General features: G+C 43.3%; 1 pseudogene; it reads right to left on the bottom strand.

Moving 5' to 3' along the window:
* Window positions 1-1,430: 1,430 nt before the first annotated feature.
* On the bottom strand, window positions 1,431-2,270 carry LOC111177415 (sesquipedalian-1 pseudogene; annotated as a pseudogene).
* Between the last annotated feature and the right edge of the window lie 7,655 nt (window positions 2,271-9,925).

Genomic DNA, 9,925 nt, shown 5'->3' with positions numbered 1-9,925 from the left:
CCTATCCCTTCCCACCAGCCAACAAGGGACAAAAGCAGTGAAAACACCAAGCTTTGTTGCTAGGATAAAAACACCCTAAGTATTTAAATTAAAACTGAAGCCCCAGTCAACTGGGCCAGCAGTGAGCTGGTGATTGCAGACACACAGACAGCCCCCCATTCTTCCCCAAACCCCAAGGACTCCAAAGGCAGCAGGAAGGGGCTAAGGGCCGAGTCTGTCACCAAGAGGGAGCCTCTGGGGAAATAAAGATTAGGGCAGGGGTGTCCTCAGGGGGTCCCAATTTGGGGGCACTGAGGACGGTAAACATGACCCAGCTTGAGGGCCGGGGGTGTCCCAGCCCCCCGAGATTCTCCCTGAAGAACGGCCACTGTAGTCAGTGAAAAACAGAAGCTGGTCTTGAAGCAAAGCGAGACCTGGTCTCCCTCTTGGAATATTGTGGGCGAGAAGGGGGCTGAGTCTGCGAGCTCAGAGAGGGGCTGTGATGGAGGGAGAGGGTTCTGGAAGCCAAATACGGCTTTCAGCTGACTCACGGTCCCTCCTCCCTAGGGGAAGCTGCTGGAAAGTCAGCTCAGGCCACAGCTGCCCAGCCCAGGACTGGACAAGGTCAGGCGAGCTCCCGAGAGGCCCCGCCCCAGGCTGGCTTCGGGAAAAGGCAGAGGATGTGGCTAAGCGGTGCTGGGAGAGCGTGAGGGCTGCCACAGGAGCACAGACGTGGCCCGAGGCCAGAGGGCCGCTACGGTCCCAGGAGCACCACCGCAAGGCCTGGCTGAGGCCCCGGGGAAAGTGCTGCCTCGGCCTCACTCCGGGCCGGGAGCCCCGGGGACCCGGCCATCCCACGGTGCTGGGCACACATGAAAGCCCACGCTTATGGAGGCAGGCAGGCAGCAGCCAGGCAGCTCCTCCAGCGGGCCTTGGAGCCACAGGGTCAGGCCCAGGTGTGGTGTAGCACAGCCCAGCCTCCTGTCCGCGTGAGGCCCAGTCTGGAGCCTCTGGACCAGCGCTGACTGCGCATGTGCCTTCCAGGCCACAGACCCTCACAGGTCCCAGCTGCCCCAGTGGACGCCTGTTGCCAGCAACAAGCCTCGGCTAGGTGATTCGGGACAGGCGACCGAGGCACCTGCATGGCTGGGTTGGGGGCTACAGTTCCCACAAAACCAGCCCTCCGGCTGCTTGAGGATCACCCAGGGCCTGGATTCTCCTGAGGATCAGGCACGATGGCCTCCTCAAGGCTGGGCTTTCTCTGAATGACAGAGGTCCCAAAGCACCCCTCAGAACCCAGCATCTTCTCCGAGCCTGAGTCCGCGAGAGCAGACCAGGCAGGGACCTCAGGGCTTACGCCGACTGCGACCGCCCTCAGGACCAGGTCCCTGTGTCTCAGGGCTGGGCCTGTCAGAGCAGGGCCTGGGGCTGCAGTGGCACCAGAACCAGGACCAGTGCTGGCCTCAAGGCTGGCCTTGACCGCTTCCCCTTGGTTCCGGCCCTCAGCCCTTTCCTCAGGGCTGGGCCTGGCTGCGGAGCCACTGGCCCCCTCAGCGCCCTGACCTCCTGCCCGTACCACTCGTGCAGCTGGGCGAAGGAGGCCGAGTCGAGAGGCCCGCTGGGCTCCGAGGCCCGCCGGCAGGGCGGTAGTGGCGGGGGGCTCGGGGCCGGGCAGGGGTCTGGGGGCGGCGCCAGCGGGGGCGGCGGCGGGGGCGGGGATCTCCGCGCTCCACAAGGCACAGCCGTCCTCCTTGGGCGGGATCGCGTGGGGTCGGCGGGGCGGGAGTGGGCTGCCTGCGCGCGCGGCCGCCAACCGGTGTCCCAGCTCGCGCACCACCAGCCGCAGGTAGTCGAAGCTGGCCCGCGACAGCGCCTTCACCCAGCCCTCCATGGCGGCCTGGCTCTCGGCCTCCTCCAGCACGTAGGTGTGGGCCCGGGCCCCAGCGAAGCGCACGGCGAAGGCGAACTCCTCGGCCGCCTCCACCAGCTCCACGGTGCAGCCCTCCAGGATGATGACTCCCACGGGCTCACGGCCAGCCGCGTCCCCAAAGCAGAAGAGCAAGGTGCCGCGCGGTACAGACCAGCGGCGGTGGTGGGCCGCATGCCGGCCGCCCTTCTTGTACTGGAAGCCCGCGTTGTCGGCCGGGGCGTCGCAGGTGGCGTGGAAGGCCAGGCTGCGCTGGTTCAACTTCATGACGGCGGGGCCTGGGGGCTTGGGACCTCTCAGGCCACTGCTCACTTCCCCGCCCTCTGCTCAGTTCTGGGGGGCCGGGGGGGCGGGGCCGGCCCGGCCACGGCCCGGGACCCGCTCGGTGGCGGCGGCAGCGGTGCTTTGTCTCCCGGGCGGCCGAGCCGGCGCAGCAGCGGGACAGCACGGATCCCTCGGAAGGAGGCGGGGGTAGCCGGCTGTTTTTCTAATTCTTCACTGTTGTTCTATAGTATTCTGTTATCTTAATATAGTATGGTGTATCTGTTCTATAATTGATAGATCTTTGGGTCATTTGCAGTTTGGGCTCCTAGAAATAGAGTTCTTAAATATGCCTTGTGGTGAACATAACTACATATTCTATCAAGTGAAATTGCTAGTGCGAGGGCAGAATCAGAATTGTCATGCATATAGCAGCGATACCTAAGGCCCATGTGTCTTATAAGGCTTATTTCTTAAAAAATAACACTTGGGAAGGATACTTTTATGATAACAAGATAGTAATTGCTTTCCTGAGTTCTATGAGAGAAGGGGGAGTTTTCTGTATCTTAAGATTTCTTTTAGTAATTAGTAGGGCTTACAGTTTTCAAAGCCAAAAGTTGAAATTTCATTCATGACCACTCAGGGTAAAAAGCTTATCTAAGAACTCAATATTTACAATACGAAATGAAAAGGGACAAAATGGGATGACTAACAATTGGGTTCGTGATGTAGAAAATTATTGATTAGAAACCATACCTGAATCGTAATGTAAAATGGTCAGTGTTAACTGGACACCATTGCTTTGGTATGAATAAGAAAAAATCATGAAGAAAGTGTTACCTTATTAGGTTAATCTGATAGTTACATTCAGGATAAATTAAAGGGGAGAGATAGAAGCAATTAGAAAGCTTCTAAACCATTTAAAATTAATGGTTACTCAGACCAGAAGTGAAGAATGGGTATAGAAAGTGTGCGTGTGTGTCTTTATGTGTGTATTGTGGGCAACTAGAGCTACACATACAATAGACAGTCTGAGGGAAGAATTGACAAGACATGACAACTGATTGTACACTGTAATGAAGAATGCAACAGAAATTACATTTGATCCTAGGTAATGGCAAAGCACATAAATTGGACGTTCAGGAAAAGTGTTCCATTTCACAGGAAAAGTGAATTGGTTTCAGACACACTGAATTCTGTCTGATCCTGACATCTCAAAATGAAACTGATTAACAACCAAAAGAGAAGCATGGCCTTGACATGCAGACTGAGATGGCAATAGGAAGAAATAAAAGAATAAATGGGGACTCTCAGGACACCTCTTTAATTTTAAATAAAATTTAAAATGATTGAAAAATAATTTCACAGATGTGCAAAGAATGTTCTTCCCTTGAGACTGATTTGTAGACTCACTGGTTTAATCACATTACATGTTGAGCTAGTTAATATATAAACAGTATTTGAGAAAGATTTCAAAGCTCTCCTGTTTAAACGTCTAGCAAATAACTGCCAGGACGCAATTAGAGCCCACACACTTCAACTCTGAAGTCTGAAGCCAGATATGTATAAATGTGTTTAGTTTAAATTAGCTATAGGATGTGAGGACTGGGCGGATGATTGAATTTTTTCTAAACTAGCTTAATGTTACATCCATTTTTCTGTATCCTACACTTATCCTACACGTTTTACATAAATGTGTATAAAGTGAAACACTTATTTTTATAGTTTTAACCTTTTATTCTCCTAAACTGTATAGCATAGTTCACATAGTTATCTTTCTATAGGCTCTAATAATAATATTCAGAATTAAAATCTCATTTCCATATGAATTATTAATATTTGTAGGTTACACATTGATTTATGCAAACAGTTTAGTAAAGTTACATGAAGAATAGAGAGGAAAATAATGGACCTAGTTGGTTGATCTTCACAGCTTTGAGAAGGTTATTTGATCCAAATGGCTCAAATTGTTCATAGGTATTAAGAATTTTGAGAGGTTTTGAATGAAATATTATGATGGTAAAAGGGAACTTCAAAATATCTTAATAGAGAAGTAGTATGTTGAGGAAACGATCTTTGAATATTGGAAATATATATACATACTCTAAGTCTCATTCTCTTTGCATGAAAAATAATAACATATTATTAAATAAATAGCTTATATTTATTGAGGGCTTACTATTTGTAAGACCTTGGCATTGTTGTCATGTCACTTTAAAAAAATTCTTTGAATCCTTCCAACAAGAATATTAAATATACTACAATTATGCCCTTTTACAGTTGAAAAAATAAATCATACCCAACAAGGTCAACTGGAGGCAGTTCTTATATAAGGACCTAAGTCTCCCAGACTCTGAGGCTACAGTCTCAACCTCCAGGTGCCACTGCCAACCAAGCTGGCATGCATTTACTGAACAGGTAGATTTGCCAGATTTAATAAATAAAAGTACAGGACATGCAGTGAAATTTGAACTTGAGATAAACAATGAATAATGCAATCACTATAGCAGAAGTGTGTCACATGTAATATTTAGCACATGCTTATACCCTCCCCCATAAGTTGTTTACCTGAAATACAATTTAACTGGGCTGCTTGCATTTTTTCTGACAACCCTACAAACAGGCTGTCTTGTTTTTTAGACAAGGCCTGGAGATCTGATCAGGAACTTTAAAAGAGTTCAGAGAAACTAAAAGAGTGCAAAAGAGTTGCACTTAAAAGAGTTCAGAGAAACTAAAGTCTGTGGGAGATCAGAGATCATTTCTCAGCAAGCAGAATTTCAAATGACCATTTATTGTGTGTCATAAATAAGAAAATACTACACCAAGGAATTACTGGAAGAGGACATGTTTTTCTTCTACTAGACAATGTGCTGTTTCTACCGCAGTCCAGCACTTGGGGAGCACAGTAGTGGCCTGCTGTATACCTATGTGTTTAGTCTATAGGAATCTTCTGGTTGCCTGTGTTGAGTAGTTCTGTTTTCTTTAGTGCTAACTTTTTAACCTCAGGGTGCTAGTCTTTTACTTTAAAAGATTTAGTGTTATGTATTAAAGATCTGAGAGTCAAGTTAAATTATATAGCTATTTAATTAATTTCTCAATGCCATAATTTTCATAATTTTAATGCTTCCAAATAATTTTCATAGTTTTCTCCATTTAGTGAATAAATGAATGCTATCAGTTTTCTCCCTAAAAGATTATGCTCTTACATATGTCTAAGAGTTGTGGAGGGAGGATACTGGTTAATACACTAAATTGCTTTCTCCTTTGCTTTGTCTCTCCAGACTTTTTAATCTACTTTGATATACCTACACACCAACTTCATACTCTACCAATTAACCATTCATTACCTAATTATCTCCTCCAGCTGAGCACTCTACTTCTTTAGAATAATTTCCCCTTCATTATGATTCTTGTAACAGTATTATTTGCACTGTTTAGAAAGTTATTTCTAGTAATTTGAATTGCATTCAGCTGATTTATAGAAGGCTTTTTTTTTTTCAATTTTCCTTAGATTTTTGCTATTGAAAGAGTTACACTGTAATTCTTAAGGCCACTTCAGAATTATCAGTCTCTCTTAGAATTTTACAAAATGTACTAAGCCCTCTTTTCATGAAGTATTATTAAAAAATTCCAGGATACTAAACATATGGTAGACAATTTCATTATTTTTCACAAATGATACTCAGGATAAGTAATATTATTTTGTGATTCTGAGTATTTAGTAAAATGAAACAAATATATTCCCATTGTAAAGTAGTTTTTTAAAAGCCTGCATTAAATAGCCATAATGGAGTAACTGGTACCCACACTAGCCCTTCCATTATAAAGAATGATAAGAGAGGACAGCTGTTTTCAGGTAATGGGCAACAGGCAGTACATAGCTGTGAGTCTTACATAAAGGGAAATTCAATTTAGCCCCATAAATTCCCAGCTTCGTGCCTGCGGACAATTTCCCAATGAACCACAGCTTGGAGCTGGGGTCCCAACAAAGCACACAATCCCACAAAGCTGAGTAGAAAGTGATTAGAATGAAGTGGCTGGAACCTGTTGGGCAAAGCATCCGGAAGGGCAGTTCTGTGCAGAAGGAATGCCATTGGTCAGGGTGAGACACCTGCCAGTGTACAAGGGTTGGGATATATGTGCACAAAATGGGACCACTCAAGTCTAATGGGATACCAACCTCTACAGGGTTGAGTAGCAATGGAGCAGTGCTGGTCACGGAGAAAGGCACAGTGTCTGGTGACATCTGGCCTTGCCATTGGAGAGATCTCCTTAACATGTAAGCTGAGATGCCAGAAAGGCCTCAAAATAATGACATTCTGACAAAGCTGAAATCCAAGTCTGAAAAAAATCCTTAGGGAAGATAGGACATGGAATTTAAGTATTGCCAACCTATTGGGCCTGGGAAACACCTTGGGCCTCCCTTGAGTCTACATCAACAAGGTGTAAAACAAGTCTAAATAAATTCAAGGGGACCCAGAAGTAATTAAACTGCCAGCTAAAATTAAAATTTTCAGAAAGAGAATTCTGCATTTTTACAAGATAGTATCCAAAATGTCCAGAATTTAATAACAAAACAAAACAAAAACTACCGTCAATAAAAGTGCCGAGATGATTCGGTGAGGTAAGGATAGTCTTTTTCACAAATAATGCTGGGACAACTGGATAACTACACATGAAAGAACAAAGTTAGACTCCTACCTCACATCAAATACAAAAATTAATTCAAAATGGATCAAAGACCTAAATGTACATTAAAAATATATAATACTTAAGGGAAAACATAGGTGTAAACATTCACAACCTTGCAGTAGGCAATGGTTTCTTAGATATGACACCAAAAGCACAAGTATCACAAGAAAAAAAATAGATATACTGGACTTAATCAAAATTAAACATTTCTATGCCTCAAAACATCCCATGAAGAAAGTGAAGAGACAATCCACTGAATGGAAGAAAATATTAAAAATCATATTTCTGATGAGAAACTTATATCCAGAATATACAAAGAACTCTTGCAACTTAATGAAAAGGCAAAACACTCACTTAAAACATAAGCAAAGGTTATGAATAGATATTTTTCAAAAAAAAAAACATACAAATGGCCAATAAGCACATGAAAAGATGCTCAACATCATTAGCCGTCAGGGAAACACAAACCAAAACTATAGTGAGACACAACTTCACACCCACTATAATGGCTATGATCAAAAAGACAGCAAATGAAGATATGGAGAAATTAAAACTCTTATACATTGCTGGTGGGAATGCAGAATAATGCAGTCTCTCTGAAAAACAGCTTGGCAATTCCTCAAACGACAACAACAAAAAACCAAAAACAAAAAAAACCCCAATCCCCCCCCACAAAAAAACAGTTACCATACAATCTAGCAATACCACTCCTAGGTGTCTACTGGAGAGAAATAAGAACATGTTCACAGAAACTTACACATGGAGGTTCAAGAAAACATTATTCATAACAGTCATGAAGTGGAAACAATCCAAATATCCATAAACTCATGAATAAAGAAAATGTGCAACGGCATATTCATTCTTCTCATGGCATATTAAGGGAGACTGGGGTCAGTGCGCCTGCGTGATTAGCGCCTCTGGACTCGCGAGAGCGATCACCCGGGATCTCAGGTGACGGGAGGACGCGGTTGGTTGGCTGACTCGGTTGTGCGGAAGGAAAAGTCTGGAACCCGAGGGCCGATGTCGAACCCCGATGACATTCCTTGACCTAAGAAGGTCAGACAAAGGAGGTGTGACGGTGGGATGATGGGAAGAAACGGGGTCACAGCTACAGGAAAAAGAAGTCAGATCTTTGATGGAGCTCGTGCAGGTGGTGTTTGACTTTTGCAAGTGTTTCTGCTTTAAAACTGCCTGGAACCCGGTCCCTCCTTCCTGCCTGTAGTGCTACACCTTAATCCTGGGACTTTTGCTGGGGTCCCTTCCTTGGACCTGCCATCCTTATCCTTGGTGCGGCAGACCGGATGAGGTTCACCGTCGTTTCTCTGCTGAAAAAGCCCAGCCAGCAGCTCATCTCAGAGGTAAAAATCCCCCTTCCTACGCATGTGATTTACACTCAGCCGCCTGGATTCCCATTCAGCTTTGAGATATCTTGTCCTGGCTGGCATACCCTTCTCAAGTGTCACTTCTCTTGTGAAGCCTGATCCCAGAACACCCACGTAACCACTGGCTTCTCTGCAGCACATCGCCTTGAACTTCTTATTGCCGCCGCAGCCTAGTCCACTGCCTGGAATTAGAAAAAGTCAGTAAAGAAGTTCTATTAAAACAAACTAATACATGTGACTTGAATGATAAAGGACTATAAAATTGAAGTTTTTTTAAAAGCCATAATGCTGAGCATAATGCCTGGCACATAATGGGTGTTCATACTTTTTTTTGAATGCAGTAATAGGTAAATCATCTGGTCCAACTTGTCTTTTACAGATGAGGAGAGGGGAGACCCACACTTCTGAACAGCCATAAGGTTTTCCCATGTCACCTAAGTTCCTACAAGGGAAGCAAAAAGTTGCCTTTGTTGGGCTATACCCTTTTTGCTGAAGATATCAGACAAAAAAGTAAGTCACCAGAAATTTTTAATGACCCACAGTAAGAAAGAAATGCTGTTTTTCATGTGGCTAAATTTAATCAATGTGTAGCAACCCTTCATTAGGGATTATGTTCTTTTTGTGTGTGTTAAAATGTCTCAATAAGATTAAGAGTTACATAATAGGAGCTTGGGGGCATTTTTAATGACTATTTGACAAAATAAATATTAATAATATCTTCCCTTTAAGTACTAAAAAAAATGAAGTACTGATACATGCTACAACATGGATGAACTTTGAACACATCTTGCTAAGTGAAAAAAGCCAGTCACAAAAGACCACATATTTTATGATTTCATTTATATGAAATGTCTAGAATAAGCAAATCTATAGAGGATAAAAGTAAATTAGTGGGGGAAAATGGGTAGCATGACTGCAAAAGGGTACGTGGTTTCTTTTAGGGGTGATGAAAATGTTCTTAAATTGAGTATGGTGATGGCACAAGTATGAGAATATACTAAGAACCATTGTATCGTTCAATTTAGATAAATGGTTAAATTATATGGTAAATTTTCTCGGTAAAGCTGTTGTTCACCCCCAAAGCAATGATCGTACAAAGAAATAATTATAAATATATAACTATATAATTATATATATGTGTGTACTAACGCGTATTACACATAGTCATGAAAAGGCAGTTAGTAGAAACCAAACCTGAAATGACACAAAGGTTATACTAAACAAATACAGATTTAAAGTATCTATTAAAAATATCTTTGAATAGTTAAAGCAAAAAGTAGTCTAAATTAATCATAAATGCTAATCTTATCTGATAAATGGAGACAATAATAATGAGAAGTTTAGAAATAACTAAAATTTTAAGAAAACTATTTGATGGTCTTAGCAGATTACAGGTGACAGAATAAAAAAGTCAGTAAATTGAGGGCAGGTCTGTAGAAATTATCAGTCTGAAGAACAGAGGGACAAAGAATGAAGAAAAATGAGCCAAGTTTCTGGGGACCTGAGTGGAACAATATCAAACAATAAACTAATTGGGACAGAAAAAATTTGAAGAAAAAGACTAAAACCTTTAAAATTTTATGAAAATTACATTTAGATTCCAGTAGCTCAGTCAACCACTAACAGCATAAATATAATCAGCAGGCACATTAAGGAAAGTTAGTCAAATTGTAGAAAACTAAGA

Source organism: Delphinapterus leucas, chromosome 1, assembly GCF_059928025.1.
Source record: "Delphinapterus leucas isolate spDelLeu-1000000601 "Yukka" chromosome 1, BTC_Dleu_Yukka2, whole genome shotgun sequence".
NCBI classification, from domain to species: Eukaryota; Metazoa; Chordata; class Mammalia; order Artiodactyla; family Monodontidae; genus Delphinapterus; species Delphinapterus leucas.
The sequence above is the reverse complement of the archived record's forward strand: the minus strand, read 5'-3'. Positions and strand labels throughout refer to the sequence as shown.